We start from the raw sequence: 26,504 nt of genomic DNA, 5'->3' as shown, positions 1-26,504 counted from the left end.
AGTTTGTTAAGGGCTTATGAGAATTATAACTCTGAGGGGTAAACTACAGTGCCCAGAATTCTTGGAGGAAAATAATCAGCTTTGAATGTGCTTTGCAGATATGGTGTGTGCACAACCAAGTTGGCAGTCAATCTGTGATACCCGGAGATAACTCAGGGTGGCTGAGTGCTATCTCTCTCTTAGCAGAGCTGTGGATTTCATATTTTTATCCTCACCTCCATAAGAATAATGTAAAATTTTACATGGTGCATTGAGATTGCAGAGAATGATTGTTATTGTTCATAATTAGTATTTATTGTGCTTTTAAAAATTTGTTTATATGATTTGAGTATGCCTTGATAGGTGTCACAGAGACTTATACTCAAAAGGCAGGTTAATTACTGGGCGACATATAAATGATGTATGATAATAATGATTTTTTTAAACCAATGGTCCTTCTCTCCTCTTCATTTTAGTTTGTGCCAATGGTGAGTTCTGCAATACTAAATATTTCAGAAATACTTGAAAATAAATGTTTATTTAAAGCTGTCAAAAGTTACTTGAAAGAACCTGGAAATGGCTTCCTCCTTATCTCAATGGGTTTGCTCTATCAGACTTGTGAGTTCCTTATTTACTTCAAACAAAGCAAGTGTGCCTGCGAGTATGAAAGTTGTTGGACACTTGGATGAATGTATTGAGGGGATCCTCATCAAATCTGCAGATGACACCAAATTGGGGGGGTAGCCAATACTGCAGAAGACAGGATCAGGCTTGGAGAACTGAGTCAAAACTAACAAAATAAATTTCAATAGGGACAAATGTAAGGTTCTACGCTTAGGCAGGAAGAACCAGATGTACAAATATAACATGGAAGACACGTGGATTGTGAGTAGTAAATGTGAAAAGGATTGAGGGGTCTTAATAGACCACAAGCTTAACAGCAGCAAGAAACCTAATGCTATCTGAGGCGGCATCAAAAGAAATCTTGTGTCCTGGTCAAGGGAAGTAATAATCCTGCTCTATTCTGCCTTAGTCAGACCACACCTGGAGTACTGTGTCCAGTTCTAGGTGCCACAGTTTAAAAAGGATATTGACAAGCCGGAATATGTGCAGAGGCGGATGACCAAGAGGATAAAGAGTCTGGAAGCTAAGCTTTATGAGGAACAGTTGAGGAAACTGGGTATGTTTAGCCTGGAAAAGAAGAAACTGACAGGAGACATAAAGTAAAGGTAAAGGGACCCCTGCCCATTAGGTCCAGTCGTGACCAACTCTGGGGTTGCGGCGCTCACCTCGCTTTATTGGCTGAGGGAGCCGGCGTACAGCTTACGGGTCATGTGGCCAGCATAAGCCGCTTCTGGCGAACCAGAGCAGTGCATGGAAACGCCGTTTACCTTCCCACTGTAGCAGAACCTATTTATCTACTTGCACTTTGATGTGCTTTTGAACTCCTAGGTTGGCAGGAGCAGGGACCGAGCAATGGGAGCTCACCCCATCACGGGGATTCGAACCGCTGACCTTCTGATCGGCAAGTCCTAGGCTCTGAGGTTTAACCCACAGCGCCATCTTCAAATATCTAAAGGACTCTCAAATGTGGGGGAGCAAGCTTGTTTTCTCCTGCTCTGGAGGCTAGGAGTTAAAGTTACAAGAAAGGAGATGTCGACTAAACATCACAAAGAACTTTTTGTTGGTAAGAGCTGTTTGGCAGTACAATGGTCTCCAAAGGAAGGTGGAGGACTCTCCTTCCTTGTAATTTTTAAGCGGAGCGTGGATGGCCATCTGTCATGGATGCTTTAGTTCAAATTCCTGCATGGCAGGGGATTGGACTAGATGACCCCTGGGGTCCCTTTCAACTTTACAGATGTATGATTCTATTTTTGCTGATTTCGTTTTTATGAAGCACACTCTGCTGAAGTTATTCAAGCTCCACACCCTTCATCTTACACTCTAGATTTCAATTACTTGAAGAGCAAATGCGAATTTGGCCAGGAGGAGGAACTGGGGGAAAGCAAATAAATTAAAAGACAGAGAAAGATTTCTGGTAAAGCCATGAGAGTTCACAGAACAGTGAAGGGGGAGGAAAACACGTTTCTCCTCATTTCTCTTGCAAGAGGCGCTCAGCTCTGGCACTTTTGCGCTGCTCCTAGTGAGGAACAGAGTGGGCAGTTGAAGCCGATGGCTGCAAGAGGCCACACTTCTGTCAAACTGACCTCTGCTCTGCTCAGCATTACTAGCCGTCGCCTAGGCAACGAGAGGTGATTCCCCGCCCCCGCCTGCCCTTCCCTTCTTTTTTTCGCCTCGCATCTCGCATCTCGCTCCTCCTCCTCTCCCACTGCTATCCCGTTAGCACTCGGGGCAAGATCTCGCGAGGCTTGCCAACTGGAGTGGCCGCCATATTGTGTGACACTATTTTGATTTGGACTCGGCTGGCTGAGACGCGCAGCGAGAGAAGAAGGAGGTGGACGAGGGGGGAGGGACGGGAGCGACTGGGAAGCCGGAACCGTTCCAAGCGAGGTCGGGAGCGGCGCCTGCAAGACACCCACCCACCCGCCCAGCCGAGCCCTCCCTTCCTCTGCCCGCCGCCACAGCAGCACCAGTCACGGAACCCCCCTTCCTCCCTCCCCCGGTGGCGGCGGGAGGAGGAGGAGGCGGCGGCGGCGGCGGCTCAGGAGGGGCTCGGAGGTGTCCGCCTCGCCGGTTGGAGGCGGCGGCGGCAGCGCGGGCGGTAGTGGCGGCGGCTGTGGGAGGCGGAGGCGGAGCCGGTGTCGAAGAAGGGTAAGACTGGCCGGAGCGGGCCTGGCGTCGACTGGCTCCTTTTTCCTGCAAAACGCTCGGCCCTCAGAGGCCTGAAAGGGACTGGGCATCCCCCTCCCCTGCTCGGGCCCACTCCGGCCTTCTTCTTTCAGCCCCCCCCCGGCGGAGGGAAGAGGCGGCCCGAGAATCCTGAGGTTACAGGCGGGAACAACCCCAGTCAGCCTCCTTTTCCGAGGGGTGACAGCCCTGCGGGGTGGCTTCTGCAGAGAGTGCCTTTGCTGGCAATGCGGTGCTGAGCCAGGCAGAGGTGTGTGTTCAGCCCCAGGGTCAGGATCCCCCCCAGGCAAAGCTGTCACCACCACGCGAACTCCCCAGCTGAGCCCGGAGGCTGCGACTTTTTTATTCCCTTTTCTTACGCGAGAGGGTTTCCTTCCCCCTTTGGCCCAGCCCAGCCTGGCTGCTGCTGCCTCCTCCCCACCAACCCCCTGACGGGAACACGCTGCTGCTGGTCTTGGGAAGAGGCTATCCATCCGATCTCGGTGGTCTCCCTGGATCACGTGTGTCACGGGGAGCGGGTTGAGGCGGGAGGCCTACAAGTCAGGGGGCATCTCTCCTCTCCATGGAAACGAGGGATGGGGTCACTTTTGCTGATGGTGGGGCGCAGGAACGCGGGCAGCGGATCCAGGCGCCCTCTCAGATCTGCAGAGTAAGCCTCACAAGGTGAGGGTTTATTCACCAGTAAGGACTACAATTCCAGTACACACTTCACTTGGAATAGAAGGGCAGTGGTCGTGGTGGGGTAATCCCTGTTGAACTTAATGTGCAAACGTGCCTTAAATAGAGGTGGAGTTGTGGTGTCTCTCTTGGTCCAGCCCCCTTGGGGTTTTTATACCTCTGCCCCTATTCCTCTGATTACTGGTGTGAATAGGACTACTGTTACTGCAGCTGTACAGCCATATTCCAGGTTTACTGGAGGAGTAAGGATTCTTTCGGTTAGCCATATAGGACTTAGCTTTTTTCCTTTACTTCTTACTTAGAGTACGGTATGCGCATAGGTGTTGTGCCATTATTCAGTTATGAGACCAGGTAAATGATCCTGGTGGAATTGTGGCAACTTTAATGCCTGAACCTTTGTATTCTTCATTGGGAGTAAGTTTCATTCAGTTCAACCATAAATGTGGTTTTACTTGTAGGTAGATGTGTGCTTAGGATTGCTATGAGTCTCAGAGGATTATTGCAGCTTTTCAGTGAAATAATTTTTTTCATTCAGGAGCAGGATTCCAGTCCTAATCCCATTTACATGGGAGTAAGCCACATTGAACTAAGTAGGACTTCCTTCTGGTTAGACATGGTTAGAGTTATGCTATGATGCATGTTTACACACTGAACACCCAGCAATCCTGTTTGCTCAGGTCTGTAACTCCATTGCTTAGAAGACGTAGTCAGAAGTAGGGTCCATTCATTTAAATGAAGCTTACTCAAAATTAAGTGGGTTTGGACACCAGCAAACTATTGCTGCCCATATAAGGTTCTGATGGTACTGAAACTTCAGATTTATTTTCTATAGATTAGATTTCAGGCAAGTGGACATAAGGAGAGGGCAGATAAACTGGTGTGAGATGGAAGGAAAAACATCCATAGAAGATAACAGAAAAGGGGGGAAACTGCACAAAAGGAAGAGGAGATTTGGCTGCTCAGGGAGGGAGAACCTTAGTTAACCTTAATTAAATTAATAAGCAAATCCTATGGATTTCTATTTAGAAGCAAGGCCCACTTATTTTAATGGGATTAACTCTCAAGTAAGTATGCACAAGACTGGAACTTTTATGTTTCAATGTCGATTAGGAATGAACATTAGTTTTATTTAGGGTTTTTTTTAAAAAAAATGTAAAATGACAAGACTTCGCAAATTAAAAAAAAAGAAAGCTATTCACTTTAGAACTACTACTCTATGTTGCTTCAGTGTGGGCAAATCTAGGGAGTTTCTTCAAACTTCACCAACAACGGGGCAACAAAGAAGAACTGCTGCCTATATTAGGTTCTGAGGGTGCTGAACCTTTCCCCCAAATCCTCTTCATTTTGATTTCAGACAAGTTGACATTAGGAAGGGGAAAGTGTTAGAGAAGTGGATTGAAGTGACAGAGAAGGTGACGCAAGGTGGAAGAAAGTGAATAGCATAAAAAGGGAAGTGAGTGGGAGACAGAGGCAACACCAGCAGGTGAAAGGAAATAGAAGAAAGTGAGCAGGGAAGGATAGAGATGTTTGAGAAGGTGAAGAGAATGTGGAAGAAGGTGGATTAGCTGGTGATAGAAAGGATTGTAAAAGAGGATGAGATGAGAACAAGTAACTGAGAAAGGACTAAAAAAGTGGATGGAGGAGACAATAATAAGGCATAAGGTCAGTGGAGAGAAAAATAAAGGAATGACAGGTGGTGGTGGACAAAATGTGCAAGCAGGTAGGCAGATAAAAAAGCACCAGCCAGTGACAGAGGAGGAAAGGTGGTAGTGAAAGTTACAGAAATCAAGAAAGTGATAGAAAGACCTTTTTTTGCAAGAAAATGCAAACATAACAGTGATTTGTGATTTGCTCTCTTGCTCAGTATTAACCACAGGCTTCTCTGAGGAAAAAACCCCCAGAAATCAAAGAGATGGTACAATTACTAAAAGGGTTCAAAAGTGTGACCAACAGTACATGAAATATTGGTTGACCTGTACTGAAAAATATATGTCACTGCCTCAGTGTGTGATATGTGGTGAGATGTAAATGAAGAGGGGAGGCTTGAGCTTGGCCACCTAATCTGTTTGTGGATGGGCTGGGATTTGCACTTCAGTCTAGAATCCAGAACCCTTTCAGAGGATGTAATATTGGAGTTACTTGCCATGTATGAAGGCATGTACTCGGACCAGCCACTGAGGAGGCCTTGGAGAGGTGATAGAAAACTTGCCCTTCATGAACTTGAAGGTCTTTTTTAGTTAATGCTTGATGTGTTTTCCCCTTTCTTTTGCAACAAACAGTTCCTTCCATTGACTTCCACTATCTGGATTTGATCTAGAAAGTTTGGGTTAGTTATTTATTAAAATATTTATATTCCACATTTCCCGTTCCTTTGAAAGAGCATTCAAGTTGTGTAATAATATTTCAATTAAAACAATGATAGATTATTTAAAAAGCAAATACAGTACAAAAATTAAAAGATTCAGACAACTAATTTGGACAGTATTTAGTCATAGCCTAAAATTCTGCAAAACAGAATAGTATTTATTAAGCACTGGAAAGTCATCAAGGATGGGGGCATACAAGCAGGGAATTCCAATGTCTGAACACCACTGAACAGTGGAAAGGCTCGTTTCCAGGTTCCCACTAGATGTACTTCTGGTTCTAATTCACTGAACTTTAGAGGTAATGATCAGCATCTTAAATTGTCATGTTAAGTGAACCAGCCAAAACAGCTGAAGTTAATAGTGGTCACATAGTCTCTAGCACTTTCCATAGTAAAAATTCTTACTGTTGCATTCTGCACAAACTTAAGGTTGCAAGCACTGTTCAAGGGCTGCCCCGTGTAGAGTGTTTCAGTCATCCAAGCTGGATGTCACTAAGACACGTGTGACCCTTGCCAGACCATCTTTTCCCAGGAACTTAACCTGAGCAAAAGCATTGTTGGCCATGATTGCTATATTGGCATCCAGGAGCAAATAACTTTGGCACTGATTTTTTTTTAAGAGAAGCAAAACCCTATCCAGGTTATATTCCCATTCTTGGATCAGCTCTCCTATTGGCCAGTAGCAATCCCTCTTATTAGGTCATACACATTCATTTACTGCTAAACACCAGCTAAGAGCCTCCACGGGTTCCTTGGACTTGGGACCAAAAGGAGATATAGAATTGGGTATCATCACAGCAACGGTGCCCCCAAATTCTTGAATAACTCTTCCTAACAGTTTAATGTAGATGTTAAATACTATAGAGGGCAGAATGGAACTCTTCTGAATCTTACAGACTGGAAGTAATGGGGCTGAGCATTTGTTCCCCCGCCCTGTACCATCACCTGGAACCTACTGTCAATGAGGACTAGGACTACCAGAAAATTGTGTCCCAGGTCCCGCTCCATCCTGACAGTAGAGAATGATACCACAGTCATGGTACTGGAAGCAACTGAGAGGTCCTGTGAAACCCAGAATGTTGTGCTTCCTCTGTCCAATATATAGCAGGTTTTTTCCTTCTTTTCAATGGGTTTTCATAAAGATAAACTTGATTTAGTTCTATGTGTATGAGTTAGAATGAGCTGTGTTGAGGTGTCTGGCTAACATGGCGTTCCCTTCCCTTTCCTCTACCCATTTTGCCAGGAGAAGGGCTTCAGTAATGTTCACTTTCAAAGATGGGAGGAATGCCCTCCCATCAGATGCCAAGGAAATAAATATCTATCTGGCTTTTAGAAGACATCTGAAGGCAGCCTTATACGGGGAAGTTTTAAATGTTTGAAGTTTTTAATGTTTTAATATTTTGTTGGAAGCCGCCCAGAGTGACTGGGACAACCCATTCAGATAGGAGGCATATAAAAAATACCATCATCATCATCATCATCATCATCATCATGGCTGCTACCAGTTTCCAGATGAACCAACTTCAAGCCATGGTTAATGAAGCTGGCTTTTTAAATCAGTTTGTTTTAAGCCACAACCTCTGGTTTGTATATAATACCAAGCAAGGATTATTTGAAAATGAAACTTCAAGGTTTCTTCTTGTCATGTGAGAGCAAGTGTGTATGTGTGTGTGTAAGCAAGCCTGAGGCTTTGCTGTGACTCACATTAGCTCTTGCACATAGTGCTAAACCATCCTTGTGTCACATGTGAAGTAGCCCATTAAATCTATGTACTAACTAGTTTTTTAAAAAAGGTTTGCAGCCAGCAGCATTGGACAACTCTCCCTCACCTTGTTAAATCTCAGAACAACGAGAAAAGAGTTTATGGTATGGGGGGGGGGAGAGTAGGTCTAGGGTAGGAGATGCTCCATTGTATGAAATCCTTCATTGTGTATTTACCAAATTTGGCAGTGGTACTTAAGAGTAAAAAGCTTTGCTGCAAATATATATTGGGTTTGTGCCTATATTTTTGGATGATAGTATTTTCTTTTGTTTGGGTTAATTTTAGTTAGCTAAAAGCAATTTCTGTTTGTTGGAACAGCTGGTTTGCTGCTTTTATCATGCTGCTAGATCAAGTGTATTTTTTGGAAGAGTTCAGCAGTTGTTAAAAGCCATATAAGTAAACTTCTCAACAGTTACTTTTGATGAACCATAGTTAAGATATCCCTTTTTGAGTTTGAGACAGGATGGATAAAACTGGGACTGCCATTGATAAAGAGTGAACACTAGTTTTCTTTTTCTAAACTGTGCAAGTATTTGAAGGTCACTTTACTAAGGGACAGAATTTTACGAAGGAAGCAGTAGTGAATGCTGTACTCTTCGAATAGAATTCAGTGTTGTGCTCTTAAAATTGTTCTGTCTGCACAAGCATTGCAGCTTGCTAGATGGAATGATCCACCCTCCCCCCGGCCCCATGTGCTGCTCTGGGATTTCTCCCAATCTCCATTTCTTGGAGGGGAAAGGGAGCCCTGTTGTGTAAGCAGAAATTCTTGCACCGGGATTCCCCTGATGGGGCTAATGTGGTGAATCCAGCCCTTTGAGGCTGTACACACTGTAAAGCAATGTTTAGATCCTGGTCTAGTGCATATTGGCTATGGCATGCAAATATTGGGTGTTAACTAAGAATATAATGTGTGTCATCTACATTTATAATCTTCAAAAAGTTAGTGCCACTAGTGGAATGTTTGTTGAGTAGACATGCAATAACTGCTCTAGGCATTTGGTGGTAGAAATATGAAACACAAAAGCACTGGATAATACTTTAATATATATACTGTATTGAGTAATAGCAACAGGTGAGATCTGCTTGAAAATGTTGCAGTGTAGAGTGCTCCAGTTCAGAGAGTTAAGCCCTTTTTCCACAGCCATCTTCCTTTCTCTGACTTTGCCATACCCCTTCACCTGATACTCAGCATTCTGTGGCCACAGAGCATGTTCATGTCTTACCTCTTAGCATTTTTTCCTAAATTTTGTTTGTGTGTCTACAAACCTTGGGTTTCCGCCGAGCACTCTGATAGCTCCCACTTTTTCTAATTGGTGCTGTTTTGGTTCTAATCCTGTCAGCACTTGACAGCTGGGATTGCTGTTAAAGTAAGAATTTTAATACAGTTGTTAAGAGTTCAATAACAATATTTTGAATTTTCATAGAAACCTTAGTACCTTCCATTAGACTCAGTTGCTGAAAAGTCAGAAATCATTTTAATTAGTTGCTGTCAATTTTCATTTAAGTAATATTTATCAAAAAGGCAAAGCATCTTACGTTCTGAATTTAGAATGGAAATGTAGTATTGCTATCTTGAGTCTATAAAAAATTAATTATTGCCTCAGCTGCATTTCATATCTTTCTTCAATGATGATATGATGAAAAGTTTAAATTGACATCACTTAATGTACATGGTTCAGCCTCATTTGCTCAGTGTAAATTTTACTATTTTACTGAATGAGTTAAGTAGTTGAGTATTGACACTGGGAGGGGCAAACGTTTCAACTCTTAGCCGTCATAGGTTTAGATTAGGGCTAGCAAAGAAGTGTGCCCCTTACTATACTCTGAGGGGCACCCCAGAAATCTGTCATAAGCTAATTTCACACCTTAGTTTGAGTGAGTATGTGGACCTGCAGAAGCCCTCCCAAGTTTTACCTATATACCTAGAACATGTGAAACAGTATAAACAATACCTTTGAGGATGTACATAGCATATTTTTCTTGGTATTGAATTATTGCAGCCAGTTTCTTCATTTTAGGATAAATTTTCAAGTCAGAATCTGTCGCTTTCTGGAGAATTTGATCTCTGTATATAATGTCATTGTATCACTTTCTGATCTTGGTCAGTACTGCACTGTAGCTGAAATACATTTAGTTTTTGAAATATACTGTTAATTGTTTTTCAAAAATCTTACAGATATAATAGTTTTAAAAAGTGATTTATTTTGTCCTTTTGTATACCTCCTTTTCCCCTTTTCTTTTAGCATCTTAGCTACCATGCTTTCAAATGTGTCTTTGTCATAATGAAAGCTATCAGCATGCACTTTTATAAAGAAGCTGTAGTTCTTGGGGGTGGGGTAAATTACCATTTTTACTGGGGTGTTTTATGATGTTATTATAGATAGTTGTTATATCTCTTTATCTTTAAAAAATTAAAAAGAAAAAACAGCCCACAAGTGACATGGCACTATGTTGGTTCTTGGACATTCATTGTTTCTTTGTATATGTGCATGCTTTACATGTGGTGTTTCCCCCACATGCTGTTGTTAATGTGCTATGCTGTTAATAACTTGAATGTATGTTGGGGGTTTAAGTATTTTGTTTGTTGTTATTTAGGGTCTCCTTGGAACTAGAGGAGGGATCGATTTTTTCCACATAAATAAACTACACTTCTGCCATAAACCGTACGCTGGAGTGGTACAAGTTCTTCATATGTGCCTTTTCTCTACATAGAGATGATCTAGCCGCTGTTTCATACATAGCATTTCCCTATATGGGAATGAACCCTACATACAAAAATGACACACATAAAGAAGTTGTACCTGTCCAGACCACATTTTGTTGGAAAAGTGTAGTGTAACCCATCCTAACTTTAATATTAGTTAGAGGAAAGATATCCAGTTATGCCAATATTTCAGAAGTAGAATGTAGTGTTTACTCTGTTACTCTTTTGTGTTGAGAATATTCAGCAGCATTTAACATTCAATCACTGTCGTCGTTGTCGTAGTAGTTCCTTTTTCTTTTTTACAAGAAAGAAATACATATTGATTCAAAAAAAAATAAAAAAAATCCTTCCAGTAGCACCTTAAAGACCAACCTAGTTAGTTCTTGGTATGAGCTTTCGTGTGATTCAAAGTTTGTTATTTTCAGTTGTACTCAAAGTACAAATATTTAAATAGCCAAACTGAAATTTGTTTCTTTCAGCAAAGCATAAACTTTCTTTGAAACTTTTATTACTTCATTGGCACTAGCTATGTTATATATAATAATTACTTCAGTAAATTTGTTGTAAAAAAAGCAAAGTCAGCGAAGATCTTGAAAAATCAAGTTAATCCATACTTAATATATTTTATGGCAGAAAAATAAACCTAGGCAACTAAATATATTATTATTTTTGAAAAATATGAAATGCAAGGTACAATTCCATTAAAATTCAGTTTTCAGTGACTATGTCCCCAACAACTGATGAAATGATTTCTAGAGAATGTTTTGTTGCTGTACCTGTATAAAGTTTCCCACCAGAAAATCTGAATGGGGTATGGGGGGGATGTTTTTCTTGCAGGACACAGTATTTTAACAGTTCTAGAAATAATTAAGTCAGATACAAGGAAAGTCACTTTGTGATAAACATGGCCCTTCTATAAAATGGCTGTGCATGGTCATTTTTTATGGGAATATGGAAAATTGTACCCATACTATTCTGAGCATGCATGCAGATCAAATTTCACTTTCTTTAGTGATAAGCAATTTAAAACTTACTCAATCCTGTTAAGAGCATGTGTGGAATTCAGTCAGCTTTTACTGCAAGGAAATAAATGCTTCAGAACAGTACGTCTGTTGTTGTGCTTAGTAGTTTAGAGTAAAACTTCTGTTTTGGAGCTGCAGGGCATGGCATCCTTTTTAAAAAGTCAGCGATAAAAGACAACATTCAAGTTCTAACTTCTACATTAACTGCTAATATGTATTTAACATTTCCAGATTGAAATGTGTATTTAACATTTCCAGATTCATATATCTATAAAGGAACATGCCTTTTTCTTATGCAGATCAGTTAAAATAGAATCAGTGATGCTTCCTTTGAATTTAGTTTGTTTAATCTGTAAAATTGCAATCTTGTCTGTAATGCACACAGGCAGATCTAGTAGGGTTAAGGGAGAGGTGAATGTATGCAGTACTGTTTATGGCTACTGCCTTAGTTTAATGATACTAAGGCTACATAAATTTATACCATTTTAGTAAATTCTAAACATTTTGTTGTGTTTCATCACCATAGAGGAAGAAGTAGTTCTTTCTCATATCTCTGTTGCTGTTATTCAGACAAAGCTTTGCTTTCTCTGGATATCCACAATATGTGCATGTGCACTTGTAAGTTCAGTTGGACTTCCTTCCATGTGAGTGGACTTCCATCCCCAACCTGCGGCCCTCCAGATGTTTTGGCCTAAAACTCCCATGATCCCTAGCTAGCAGGACCAGTGGTCAGGGATGATGGGAATTGTAGTCCAAAACATCTGGAGGGCCGAAGGTTGGGGATGCCTGGCCTAGAACCATATTTGATGAGTGGGTTCTCATCTAGTCTAGCAGTGTGCTCTGTATTTTTTATTAACTTCCTGTTCTTCATTTGCATTCTAGAAATCTCAGGCCCACGCCTTCTCTTGCTCTATGGCAGACGTTGCCAGTTTCTTCTTCAGCTCTAGCCTGGTCACGGGTGGTTTTTTTATAAGTCAAAAACATAATGGAAACTAAAGGGTTGGGCTTTGATGTGGGATATCTAAGTAAAAATTCTCACTTGGTTGTGGGTGATCATGGCCTAAGACAGGATTCTTTTTCTTTAAAGCAGGGGTTGTTACAGTTGGTTTGTATATATGGTGCGCTGCAGTGCTCCTCCTTCAGCATTCTAAAGAATGGCGATCTTTGAGATCTGTTAGAGTATGGGAAAAAATTGTGGAGGGGTTCAGCTGTCTTAGTGCCCCCACTCCACTCTGAGGAAGGACACTAGCATCTTTCATCAAAACAAAAAAAATTCCTTCCAGTAGCACCTTAAAGACCAACTAAGTTAGTTCTTGGTATGAGCTTTCGTGTGCATGCACACTTCTTCAGATACACTGAAACAGAAGTTTCCAGACCCTTCTATATAGTGAGAAGGTGGGGAGGGGTATTACTCAGAAGGGTGGTGGGAATGGGTGATTGGCAGATAGCTGTGATGAGCCTGTTGACGACTCTTAACGACTGCAATAGGTCTTACAGGAAAAAGCAAGGGGTGAGAAGGTGAAAGATGGCTTTGTCATGTATAATGAGATAAGAATCCAAGGTCTTTGTTCAGACCAGGACTCTCCATGGTTTTAAGTTTGGTGATAACTTAAAACCATGGAGAGTCCTGGTCTGAACAAAGACCTTGGATTCTTATCTCATTATACATGACAAAGCCATCTTTCACCTTCTCACCCCTTGCTTTTTCCTGTAAGACCTATTGCAGTCGTTAAGAGTCGTCAACAGGCTCATCACAGCTATCTGCCAATCACCCATTCCCACCACCCTTCTGAGTAATACCCCTCCCCACCTTCTCACTATATAGAAGGGTCTGGAAACTTCTGTTTCAGTGTATCTGAAGAAGTGTGCATGCACACAAAAGCTCATACCAAGAACTAACTTAGTTGGTCTTTAAGGTGCTACTGGAAGGAATTTTTTTTGTTTTGACTATGGCAGACCAACACGGCTACCTAATCTTTCATCAAAGTGCAACATTGGGATGACTGGCTGAGTTAGCCTTGGATAATTGTAAGGAAAAGCAGCAACATTTGGGCATTTTAGTTCAAAAGGTGGTTAAAGGGGAATGAGAAACGGCAGAGGTTATAAAATTATGCATGATATGGATCAAGTGATTAGGATAAGTCTGTCAATACTGATAAATCTATTGAACTTGAGCTGTAGAGGCAATGTGTACCTTCGTACCACTTGCAGGGGGAGCAGCAGGGGGATATGGTTACTGTTTTCAAATCCTTCTTGTGGGCTTTCAAGAGGCATGTGATTGGCCACTGTAGGCAAACAGGATGTTGGGGCTAAGTGGAGCTTTTCTTTGATCCAGCACAGATACTCTTAAGGGTCTATAGTTGTTCTCCTTTTTACTATAGAAAATTTTGTCTTGAAGCTGTAGTTTTATTTTTGCCAGTTTCTGTGGAAAAGCCCACATCTGCATTTTTAAATTGGCCCTTTTAAAACCCACAATTTAGTATTTTTGCTGGGAAAGCATTAGGAAATTGGAATTGGTGAGATTTGGAATGTTAACCTTGTGTTTGAGATAGAATAATAGTTGAACATTCTCTACAGCTTATCTCCTCTAGAAATTACTTAGGGCTCTTCACAAAGGTGACTGTCAATTTTCTTTCTGACATGGTGGTGTATATAATACGTATGTTTCAGCCTATAGTTCTGAGCCTATTTGTGGCTGATTTTTCTCCAGTTCCTCCTTTGCAGTGTAGCTTCTGAGCCATATCCCAAGCTTCCTCTTTAAGCCCTCCAACCCATAGGAGACCCATCAGCTACCCTCACATGGTTCAGGCAGCTATTCAAGGCCATTTCCAGGCTGTGGCTGCTGTCACATGCTGACAGTTTTTAGGAGCCAGAGCTGAGAGCTGAGTTCAGGGTGGGAACCAAAGGTGGACAAACTACCACAGAAGGAATATGACTTGTCTCCCGCCAGGGGTACTACCCCTCCCCTAACACCCCATACACCCCAAACTTCCAGCGTACACTCAGTATATCATCCATTTTTCAGACATTTGGCCTTTGTCTGTGACTTCAGATTTTCCCCTGGAAATGATGTATTTTAAAATGTTGACTGTAACTTTTCACAGGTGTTTAATCAGAAATGACCATGTATAACCATGTGCAAAATAGGCAGTTATAAATTGAAGAAATATATTTCGATAGCACTCCAACTCTGAGCTAGGGAAGTTTTTTATATTTGATGTTGTATTGTGTTTTAATTTGTTGGAAGCCACCCAGAGTGGCTGGTGGAACCCAGTCAGATGGGTGGCTTATTATTATTATTATTCCCTATATTTTTCTTGACTGAGATTGTTTTCTGCATGTTACACGATTTAGAACTTTGGGGTCTCAACTGACCATTAGTCCAGGAGTTGCAGAATGTTCAAAATTATTTTCTAAAGAAAGTATTGGCCCTCCCTGCTGGTATTCCTATTGCGTATATCCATGCAGAAGTGGGTTGGCCTTCTGATCAGGCAAAAAAGTCAGTTCAGCTCTTAAATTTTCAGAAGAGAATGCTAACTATGCCATCTTCACACTTGGTTTCTATAGTTTATGGATCACCCCCTTAAATTCTGCTTTACACCTACAAACCAGTGACATATATCAATCTGTTGAATTTCCTTGCATATGAGAGAGCTTCTTTGACTGATGTGTTAACTATCCATTCTTTGAGATTTTTTAGACTGTATCCATGTTTCAAGGTAGACCATGCAAAAGCTATCTATTTGGAGTTAATTACTCTGGCTCCCCATAAAATTGCTTTTACAGAATTAAGACTTGATGTTTTACGCTCTGCCTTTTTGGATGGCAGCTGTGAGAAATTCTCCTTGGAACAGCGTTTCTGTGTGAGGTGTAAAACAGCATTGAGGACGTTGTTCACCATATTACTCAGTGCCCTCTATGTAAGATCCTGATGAAGAATACTTGCTGTGAGTTTACTCACAGAAATAATTTTGTTACACCAAGTGAGTTTGTGTGCTTTTTGCTGTTAGAGAAAGTTTAAATTGCGTTACCTTGTGTCTGTCTATATTTGTGCTAGCTCCTAGGAAATTGAAGAGTCATATTTGTGGCTCATCTTTGAGTGTTTGTTATCCTTGCTGTGGTTTATAGCTAAACAAATAAAATTGCTACTACTTCTACTTTGATAGTTGAAGCTTGGGATTCATGAAAGGATTGGAAAAACTTATATTAAACCAAGCCTTTAAATTGTTGAAAGTTTCTTAACTTGGGTGGTGTTCAACTAAATTTTACTCAGAGTAGACCCACTTGAAATTGGTAGCCCATTAGGTCTTCTCTGAGTAAAACATCGTTGAATACCACTCCCTGTCATTACTGTTATGTTATATACACACTTGCACAACTTTCAGTTGCACACTAATTACTTTTTCATATGGGGGCAGATAGCTTCAGCAACTGGCAGCAGTTGTGGGTACAGATAGGGTGCAGAAAACTGGTAAGTAGTTTCCCTTGTCCTGATGCATTTTGCAAAGAAGATTATTTCCCTGCATTTCTGTTGGTGTATCATCATTATCTCAGAATACCTTGTATATATTGGGTAGATATTCTGTTTCTGAATTCAAGCCGAAGGTACTGCTGAAAAGCTTGGGAGTAGTGCATGTTTACGTGGCTACATTATTAAGCCTTTTAAACCAAACCAAAGGGTAAGCATTTATATAGACATAATGTTGTTGTGTCTCCAAGTCATAGTTTGAAGCCTAAGGAGCTCAGTTCCATGGTTTGCCATTAAAGGTGATTTAGGCAAACTTTGGTTTGCACAACTCATAGTTTGACGAGTTTGGTTGTAATAGCAAACAATGGCTTGCTGAGAGAGAAAAACGGAAGGGTAGGAAGGGTGGCTGGAATATACAAATTGCAAGGTTTGTTCATGTAATGTCCAATGAAGTCTCAATGTGGATGGAAAATAGAGCTAGAAGCCTGATGGTCACTTTTGCTGGCTTGTGTCCTTTTCCATTTTGTGCAAGAAGACTTTCATATCGATTGTGATACTGTTCTTTCTCAAAGTTTAAGGAGCCAGCATTTCATTGTGATAGACTAGGAGTTGTGAGCAAGGTAGTATTTTGTTCAGATTGTGAAGCATAATCATTGTCAGCAGAGAGCTTCCTTGCACACTTTCCTCACATTCAGTTGCCTGGTTTGCATATGACATTAATTAAACCATGGCTTAATGTTATGTGTGAATCCGGGTCAGGAGTATAACTACGGTTAAAGGTTGCTCAGTAACCAAGGTTTGTAGTTGGTTTATTTATCTTTGTTAATGTTGACCATATCTTAGTGTTACCTTTGAATCTATGGTTAAGAAGCCATCACCACCCAAAAATAGAGATGTGCAAATGAAGATCAGTAGAAAATTCAAACCACCCACAAAGTTCTGTTGCTCTTGCAAGTAGTTCTAACTATCCTATGATGTAATAAACAAAGGTTTAATTATCATCTGCCAGATGCCTCAGATTTAACTATGGCTTGTTAACCATGGTTAATGTTAACTACATTTATCATTAGCCATGGTTTAATGTTAATGTATAAACCAGGGGAAATGCAGAAGAGTTGTAGTGCATGGTATTAGTAGTGTTCATCACTTGGAAATACATATGGTATATCTTATTTTATATTCAGCAGTAATGTTTTAATTTTGCATTTAAATCAGAAACCAAGTAAGTACCTAATTTAGGAGTTGTTGCCCTCAGCAGCTAGCAAAATAACCTCAGTTTTGTGCTGTAATTTATGGCCAGACATGGAATAATACTTACTGTGTTGAAGTGACTGTGAAGCCTGGTGCAAAGTGAGTGAATGGCCCTGCCACTTTTTCTGAAGAGTGGAATTATTCTTATAGATCACGTTGGATTTTGAGGGTTGTTAGAAGTGGTGAGAGATATTCTTACTGCTTCTGACCACACCAAAGCTGAGACAAAGTGCAGATAGAACCATAACCTCCCCTTGAATCTTTTAGAATGTGTCAAATGATTTGGGCCACAATGTGCTGTAAAGCACCTTGGAAGCACCTTCTACTTCCAAGTGTCTGTAAAGCAAGGCCTAACATGAAAGTCTGAGCACCTTCTCTTCTTCTGTGTGTGTCCAAGGACTGGAACTGGGAAGGGGGTTGAGAGCACGACAGTTACTGTTTTAAATCTCTTCCTTTGAAATTGTTACCCCAAAGCATGGGGTTTTTTTAACGTAATGGGCTTCTTCTTTAGCCTTGCATTCCTCTTGGAGTGCCATGAGTAGGCACTTGGACCATACACACAAGTTGTAGCAGCTTGGTGGCAACTGTCAAAAGTGCACCCACCAAATGGGGATTGGGAAAACTGGGCTCTATTATGGGGTCCCTGAGGACAGGAGAACTAGAACTGGGCTAGATAAAGTCCATTTGGACTTAACTGGAGAGTTTCAGAAAACTAAATGTTTTTATCTGGTTTTGCAACCATGTTTTCCAATTTTTTTTTAGTCATGAATGCTTAAAACAAACCTTTATAAAAGCTTATCTGGGTCCCCACAAGCCTCTTGTCCAGACTCTGTTTTCTGTGCCTTTTAACCCCTACTGCTTCTCCATTGTTTTGTTTTCTTCAATAACCATGAACATTGGTGCCACAGAGTGATAAAAAAGTTAAGCTGTGTTTATCATGATTGTAAAAATAGTACATCTGCATCAAGAACTATGTTTTGTTTTTCATGCACTTAGTTTTGTTCCATTTGTTTTGTTTTCTACCTCATTTTCTACTTTTATAAATAAAGTTTTTGAAAATAAAAATGAACAATGTTTTGCTACAATGGTGACTGTGGAAATTGTTTGGCAGACTGGTGTTCAGTAGCATGCACAGTTTCCTGATGACCTATGTAAGTTGCACATCTTGGCACTTCTTCTGGATTCGCAATTACCATTTGGAATATGTCTTTTCTTCTTGCCAGATACAATTTATGCCATTGCCAGAAGCGTTTACCAAATCATGCAAGAAAGCTGTAGTTAACAGTTTAACAGACCTTTAGATGTAGAAAGATCTTGTGGACGGTTTGCAGATGTATTCACTGTACACTTTGTCAGATTATTAGAATTCGGTTTATACAGTATATGATTGTTTTGGGAGTAGGCGAATGTTGGAAGCTGGCTTTTAGATTTATATGTAGATACATAGTTATACAGAAGAAATAACAATACTTGATTTATTTCATCACATCACAATCAGGCATGACTCAAAATCAGAATCCAGTGCAGAATTTTGCAGGTAGAGGCCGGCTCAAGTCTCAGGGTCATCTATTAAGTTCAGTGGGACAAAGTACACAAGTTTCAACATGAGCTCAGAAGCAGCAAACCCTGATATCATCAGGGCAGATGGGTAGATTAACCCATTTCCTAGTTGTGTCACTGAGTATTTGCCTAACATCACCATAAAACAGAATTTGGTGCAGGGACCTCATCAGATGTTCTCTAATGCCGCCATGGGAGGGAGGGCCCTTAAGGTCGATATATATTCACATTGGTGAAACATGAAAACCACCCACATTACAAGGTAATTTTGCTTTGCTTGCTGGGAAATGGGCATATATTCTCTTTCCTGGTCTCCTCTCAAGGAACATATGGTGCAACAGCCAAGTGCAGTCTTAATTCAAAACTTTGCCAGTGAAAATCAAAATGCACAAATCTGTGGTAGCTAAGTTTTAGAGAGAGTAAATTATTGAAGCTCCATTATAGTTCTTTCTGCTTGTAAAATGGTACTCTGGAACTATGGTTATAGTGTTTTCAAGTGGAAAGTTACATTTGTACAGAAGGAATGATTGGATGAAATCATGTTAGTGCAAAGTTAGCATTTTACATTTTACATGCAAGTGAGCTTCCTGCTTGAAATCTTTAGTGCCTGTCAATTTGAAGTTAGAGGTGTTTTGTGTGCAGATCTTAAGCTTGTTCATTTGCTAGTTTTCTTCTAGATGAGCCAGTGTAGAGTCTCAAAGCTTTGTCGGATAAAGAAAACCACAGTATTTCAAATGTTTGAAATAATTTCTTTCCACACCAGGAATTAACTATACCACCTCATTTAATGTAACCAACTGTTCATTTTCAACATGGTGGTGACTTATTTTATGGAAAGAATAGCAATTTTCATTCCTTATTGGAAAGAGATTTACTTTAAAAGGGAAAGAGGATAGGAAATGAAATTTTTAAGTCTACCTCAACATTGTGTAGCTTGGAATGTTGTTGCCAGAAACAGTGTGGATTACTTGCCCAATGTAGATTACTTTTATGGCTCTCTACAGAAATATTTATTTTCCCTTTCCCTTCCTAGTGGAAGCAGTGTTCTGTGGAATTCAAAAACTCACAAACTGCTTTGTGAATTTTGGTTGTTTCTAATAAAACTTCTGTTTTACTGTTACTGATTGAAATTTATTTTTCTATCCAATTACAACTGTTTCTGCATTTACTGCTATGGGTGTTTAATAACCACTGGGGTGTCATTCTGTTTCAAAATGTCATTTTTCATTTCATTTTCATATTCATATCACACAAGCTTGTAAAAAATTCCTCAATATGGTTTGCAATTAAAAAGACAATGCAGAATTGCATATTAGATAATAGTGATTCCAGTCTGTTGCTGTTTTCGGATGGGATTTTGTCACATACTGGCAGATTCAGGTTGTGCAGTTAACTTGACTTGGAGCTCCTGCATCCACTTCCACAGAAGACTGGACTTTTTATAATAAGGAAAGAGATGTGGAACTTCATTGGAAAGTGTGTGATAAGACTTGCTTTGATGCAATGGAGTTTGTCCCTCAGACAAATTAGGATGTGTACTCATTAAATAGCAAATATCTAACGTCTTTTCAAACAAATCAGGATGAATGCTTACTAAAGAAGTTGTCTGGAAGCAACCTATGTCAAAGAACATGGTTGGACAGTTACAGGCTGAACACATTAGTGGATGTTATACAGAATAAAGATTCTGATAGTTTCTCCTTGGCTAGAATCTTCTTGGTATATCCTTTTACATTTTTAGATAGACTTCCTGCTGAGTGGATTAAAAGAGTACTTCATTTTAATGAATCTGGTAAAATAGGCACACATATTTTCATTTGGATATTACAAAAATTTCCTGATCTTGTCACAAGACTACAGTTTCCAATAGTCAATAATTGCAACCTACTACAGTGGTACCTTGGGTTACATATGCTTCAGGTTACATACGCTTCAGGTTACAGACTCCGCTAACCCAGAAATAGTGCTTCAGGTTAAGAACTTTGCTTCAGGTTGGGAACAGAAATCGTGCTCCGGTGGCAGCGGGAGGCCCCATTAGTTAAAGTGGTGCTTCAGGTTAAGAACAGTTTCAGGTTAAGTACAGACTTCTGGAACGAATTAAGTACTTAACCTGAGGTACCACTGTATCAATTAATTACAAGAGCTGTGATGTTTCACTATATTAAATTATTCCAAAACACTAATGCCAAATAGACCTCTCCTGATTACCTGAATAAACCTATGGAGCAGTGAATTGATCCTGGCTATTAGTTCACTTTCTCCCAGACAGTGGTATAGCAAGAGCAAGGATAAACAAGGGTGATGTGCTGCCACTTTTTAAAGCAGTTAATGATATCATCTCCTGGGTGCTTTTTGCCATTTCTCAGCATGAGAAACCAACAACAAACCAGGCCGAGGCAGATTATATTAACTACTACTTTTGTTTTGAAAAGTCAAAAATCATTTTATTATGACCAACCAGAATGACACAAAATGAAAACTTTTGAATCCTCCAGGATGAATGTCAAACAAAGGGGGTAGGGAGAGAATGCACCTGACAAAAATTCCCTTTTGTTGTATAATTTTAGAAGTGGTCATGGTTATTGAAGGGTTGCAGTGCAGAGCACCAGCACTTCAAACTCTAGCACTATAACAGTGGTCCCAGACACCCTCTTCAGTCAAGGCCTCTTTGCTTTTTGGAAAAAGGCAATGGCCAGATGCTTAAGGGGTGCTAATATAGAAAGAGCAATTTTGACCATTAAAATGACAACTGCTATATAATGGAGCAACTACACTTAAAATTTAGAGTGGTAAGAAGTGGTTTTTTTTTAAAGCAATGCAAGAAGAAAGCTGCTTTTGATCCTTCCTTTCAGGTTCAGAGCTGACAACCCTTTCTCTCCCCTAGTGTGCTTTGTGGATGCCACAGCTGATACTGAATTCAGTGTTACTTCCTCTGTCAGAGGTGGGTTCTTAGAATCATGTTGACAAAAATGTTCTCCAGCCATTGGCTTTTCAGACTTAAAGTTACAACTCAGGGTGCTGATTTTGGTGTGCAAAGCATTAAGTAGCTTGGGCACTGTGTGCCTACAATAACTCTCTCTTCCTTGTTTGCTGCTTTAATTTCCAAGATCAGCAGCATGTATGCTTTTGACCTATACCATCTCTGCCAAGTTCATATGACAAAGAAGTGCAAAGACATTCTTGGTGGTTGCCCCAAAATGTAGGATATGTTCCCACTGGTGACATGCCTAAAACCAAAGCCAGGCATATTCCCAAAGCAATTCAGGACCTTTGGGTAAAAAGCAAACAAACAACCTAGTGAGTTTTAAAGGGTATTTTTTAAAATTGTGACTGAAGAGAGGATGTGATTTTTCTTTCAAACTATTATAAGAACCCTTGTGGCTTCTTATATTGGAACATGTGCATTCTGTATTTCTGCTTGTTGAGAAGCCAGAGAAGGTGTAACTTGATCTTTGAGCCACGTTTGGTAAATACTAGTTTTGTGAATACATTAAGTTCTACTGTTAACAGAAAAACACTATACCAGATATGTAGTTTATTTTCCCCTCTTCATTTCAAATTGTTAGGCAGGATTAATGACCCGTAAACTCGTTCTCACTGTGATCTGATAATGTTTGTTGGTCTTAACTTGCTCTTCTTGTTGAAATGTTTCAATAAAATGGTTTCTTACAAAATCTTCTGTAGAATGTAAGTATTCAAAATATTTCCTACTACTCGCTGCTACTTAGCATGACTGTTACTGCCTAATCCATGGTTAGGCAAACTAAGGCCCGGGGGCCGGATCTGGCCCAATCGCCTTCTAAATCTGGCCCACAGACGGTCTGGGAATCAGCGTGTTTTTACATGAGTAGAATATGCCCTTTTATTTAAAATGCATCTCTGGGTTATTTGTGGCGACTGCCTGGCGTTTTTACATGAGTAGAATGTGTGCTTTTATTTAAAATACATCTCTGGGTTATTTGTGGGGCATAGGAATTTGTTCATTTCCCCCCCCAAAATATAGTCCGCCCCCCCCCACAGTCTGAGGGACAGTGAACTGGCCCCCTGCTGAAATAGTTTGCTGACCCCTAGCCTAATATACGGGAGCATTTCATTTGAATATAAAGCCCACTCAAATTCCCAAATGATCTTGAAAATTTGTCTTGTGAATTTCTTCTCACTGTACTAGCTTGGTGGATTTGGGAAAAAGTGACACCCCTGCCTTATCACATTTCCTCCATCAAAGGTTTTTTGATATATACTACCTCTTCTAAATGGAAGGACAGATCGTGAAGCTGAGGCGCCAATACTTTGGCCACCTCATGAGAAGAGAAGACTCCCTGGAAAAGACCCTGATGTTGGGAAAGATAGAGGGCACAAGGAGAAGGGGACGACAGAGGACAAGATGGTTGGACAGTGTCATTGAAGCTACAAACATGAGTCTGACCAAACTGCGGGAGGCAGTGGAAGACAGGAGTGCCTGGCGTGCTCTGGTCCATGGGGTCACGAAGAGTCGGACACGACTAAACGACTAAACAACAACAGCCTCTTCTAAAAAGAATCGGAAGTTACAAGAGACTAGTGTACTAGAAGGCTAATGCATTCACAGAACATTTTTTTTCAACCTTTTAACAGTAGACACTGTGGGAAGTGAGTGAGTAGCAAAGGAACAATGAGGAGAGGTGTTAAATCTTTTTACCATCTCCACCTTGTGATTCCACTAAACACCCTGACACTGCTATTAGCCCTGGAAGGAAGTTTATTTGGTACCAATGGAAGCATCTCTCCCAACCAAGACTAATATCCTTTCAAGGGGATACTTTTGGAGGGACTATAAGGATTACAAAGGAGCAACATTTCACCTCACACATTTCAACATCACAACTGTTTTGGCTCTGCATGTTGGAAGAAACAGTGCAGATGATCTGTATTTGAAGATAGGACTGTTCTCTTGTTGTTCCCTCAAGTATGTTTGCTTGGGGTTTCATAAGTCTGAGTGATATTCCCATGGTTTTAGCATCTCCAATGTAGGAAGAGGGGGTATGCCTTCCTATCTGAGGGCTACATGGACAAATGTTTTAGATCTGTGAGTAAACACTGTGATATTGTTTCTTTCTGCAGCCTATGCAGTCAATGGGTAGTCCTCCAGCATGCATCCAGGTTGGAAGAAACTGCAGCCCACTTGGCAGGGCTGTAGGCTGTTTCTGTGACTTGCTGTGTGAGAGAGGCATAAGCAATTTCTGCTGTAAGTTTCTTGTTTTTCACCTGCAGCATTTCGGATTAAGCAATATTTAAGTAACTTCACAAATACTGAAGTGTCCAGGCTTTTTAAAATGTATTTGTGAATACATGTGCAAATAGAGTACCTCAAGAAAAAGCACACTGCAGCTGAAAGCAACATATAATATGAAACAATAATGAAATTTGGAACACTGCTTTTTCTATAGTATAGAAAACATATACTGCTCCTGAAAAAGAGATGTGTTAAAAAGTGTTGTATTTGTGGACAATAGGGATATGATTGATTAGGTGTCCATGCTGTTGACAGTGACCATGGTCTGGTCCTTCCTGCCTCTTAAGTGTGTATGACTATTCTCACTGCCACCTCCTGGTTCAGAAGGAGTGGTGCAGTTTGTCTGCGTTACGCTGTACAGTGGTACCTCGGTTTACGAACGTTCTGGAAGTCCGTTCTTAAACCAAAACTGTTCTTAAAGCAAGGAACGCTTTCCCTAATGAGGTCTCCCGCTGCTGGTGCCCTTCCACTGTTCGGATTCCGTTCTTAGACCGAGGTAAAATTCTCAAACTGGGACACTATTTCCGGTTTCGCAGAGCTTGTAAACCGAATTGTTCTTAAACCGGACTGTTCTTAAACCGAGGTATCACTGTATTTGAGGTTGCTTGGAGCACCCTCTAAGAACAGCCCAGCTACAAGTTCCCCATTCATTCCAGATTTAGGACTTAGTCTGAGTTGGGCTGTATTTTGGAGTCACACCAATAGACCTTGGAAGTACAGTACAACAAACATGTGCTCCAGTCCTCTTCCTGAAATTAGAGATGGGGAAAGGAATTGTTCCTAACCTTGTGTCATGCCTTAGAAGCACTCACCACCTCTGAAGCTCAGTGTGATGGCATTCAATGGTTCCTGATAACCGAAGTTTGGCTAGTTACCAAGGCTAGCAAAATAAAAATCAGATGCTTGGCTACAATCAGTGTAGGATTTATCTTTCTTCTTTTATTTAGTATAATATAGTACTATACAGTACAATCACATATTGCATGCAGTTAACTTGTGCAATTTCAACCATGCACAGTTGAAAGCTGTCATTGCATGCAAGGCAGAGGACCAGGTTTTCCTTGCTTACCAGCTCAGGGATGCTCTTGTAAGATCTTGCAAGAACTCGGACAGCCCCATGAAATCTTGGTAGAGCAGGGGTCACCAGCCTATGGCCCAGGGGTCAGATAAGGCCGGAGGGACTCGTTTATCCAGCCTGCAGCAACTGCCACCCGCTCTTACCGATGTGGTGTGGTGTAGTGCGGGGACCCATTTTCAGGTCAGAGGAGCACCGGAAATAGCTTGCACATGCACACGGGCCTCCTCCAATCTGGATGTGCACCGAAAATAGTGTGTGTGTGTGCGTGCGCGCGCATACAGGCACACGCTCCCTCGCCCTCCGGCCCGAGGCAAGGAAAGCTTGGAGACCCCTGTGTTAGAGCATTCCAGAGCCGAAGGTGAGGATGGTCATGTGGGGGCAGTTCCAAGGTATATGCATTGGGTACATACATTTTTGTTTATATGCACCATCCCTGGAATATAAGCCCAATGCAAGATGTGATCATACTGTACTTTTTAATTCTGGTTCTCATTTATGAAAAATTGCATAGGTGATGTTGAAAATAAAATTGAACACTGCATCTTTTAAGACACTTGTACCTTTGTATAGGAGGGGAGTTGGGCAAACTATCACAATCTTAATAATCCTGAATGAATAGTAAAACACTGAAGATTATGATGTGAGTTGTATATCCCCAAGTAGGACATGTGAAAAGAAACAGAAGTAGGCATTGTGGGAATATCTTACTGGCCTAAACTTGCATACTGAATATTCTGAAATTGTGAAAATCTAGTTTGCAGGAAGCTTGGGTAGGTCACAGTATTGTTTGACTACATTCTGAAAGGACATGTAGAATAAGAACAAAAAACAAACACACAATTCATTCTCATATTTTCCACCAACTTCTGGAGGCTGCTTCAAGCAGCAGTGTTTGCAGTTTGAGGCCTGGAAATGGTTGAGCACTGTAAAAAGTTTTATAATAGATACCAAGTGAACAAATACAAATTGTTCATACAGTTTTATTTCTAATTTGTCATTTAATTAGTTGGCTGCATTTTCAAACTTCTTTCTCCAAAAGTGGCAGGTTAAGAAAGTTTATATAAGGATTCATACCAGCAAATGCAGAAAAAAGACATTAGTTCCTCTCTTCTTAACATGCAGTTTTTTCCTTCTTCCCCATCCCCTTCAATACTGTTTCCTAACTGAAAGATTATTCAGAAAACTAAAAAACAAAGCAGGGAATAAGGGGCACACACATTAGCTTACTCATCAGCAAGCCATTGTTAGAAATTAATCTAGCACGTTTTGCTACTGGCACAGGCCCGATTGTGACTATGTGAAGATTTCTGGGCGCCAAGTTGGCGACCACAATTTAAAAACCTCTGCCTTAGTCCGTAGTTAAACCAGTTCCATTCCCACTGTGTGTGTTTCTCCTCCTTGCATACTGGGACAAGTGAATTGTTGCAAGAGCAAGATACAGTCAAGCAATGTAGTTCATATCGTAGAATTGTAGCCTTGGAAGGTACCCTGAAGATCATGTAGTCCAACCCCTGACGAATAAACATTCTGTGTAGTGACCGTAACCTACATTTAAGG

At 40.8% G+C, this 26,504-nt stretch overlaps 1 protein-coding gene and 1 long non-coding RNA gene across 5 annotated transcripts in view; one reads left to right on the top strand and one right to left on the bottom strand.

Annotated features, from left to right (window-relative positions):
- The window catches only part of LOC307213570, a 77,690-nt gene extending 75,459 nt beyond the window's left edge, over nt 1-2,231 (bottom strand). The window contains exon 1 of the long non-coding RNA XR_013837566.1: nt 2,187-2,231. This is a non-coding gene — a long non-coding RNA (uncharacterized lncRNA). The remainder of the gene's footprint in view (nt 1-2,186) is intronic.
- A 173-nt stretch (nt 2,232-2,404) lies between these two features.
- TAB2 (TGF-beta activated kinase 1 (MAP3K7) binding protein 2) overlaps nt 2,405-26,504 on the top strand; it is a 48,817-nt gene continuing 24,717 nt past the window's right edge. Inside the window, exon 1 of one of the 4 annotated variants that reach the window (XM_079971234.1) lies at nt 2,405-2,751. The gene's annotated coding sequence lies outside the window, so the exon portion shown is untranslated. Of the gene's footprint in view, nt 2,752-4,821; nt 4,969-23,706; nt 23,822-26,504 lie in introns of those variants that run through there. The other 3 variants (XM_079971231.1, XM_079971232.1, XM_079971233.1) reach the window with 3 other exon arrangements.

Source organism: Podarcis cretensis (assembly GCF_951804945.1).
Source record: "Podarcis cretensis genome assembly, chromosome: 3".
NCBI classification, from domain to species: Eukaryota; Metazoa; Chordata; class Lepidosauria; order Squamata; family Lacertidae; genus Podarcis; species Podarcis cretensis.
This window is presented reverse-complemented; position numbering and strand designations above follow the sequence as displayed.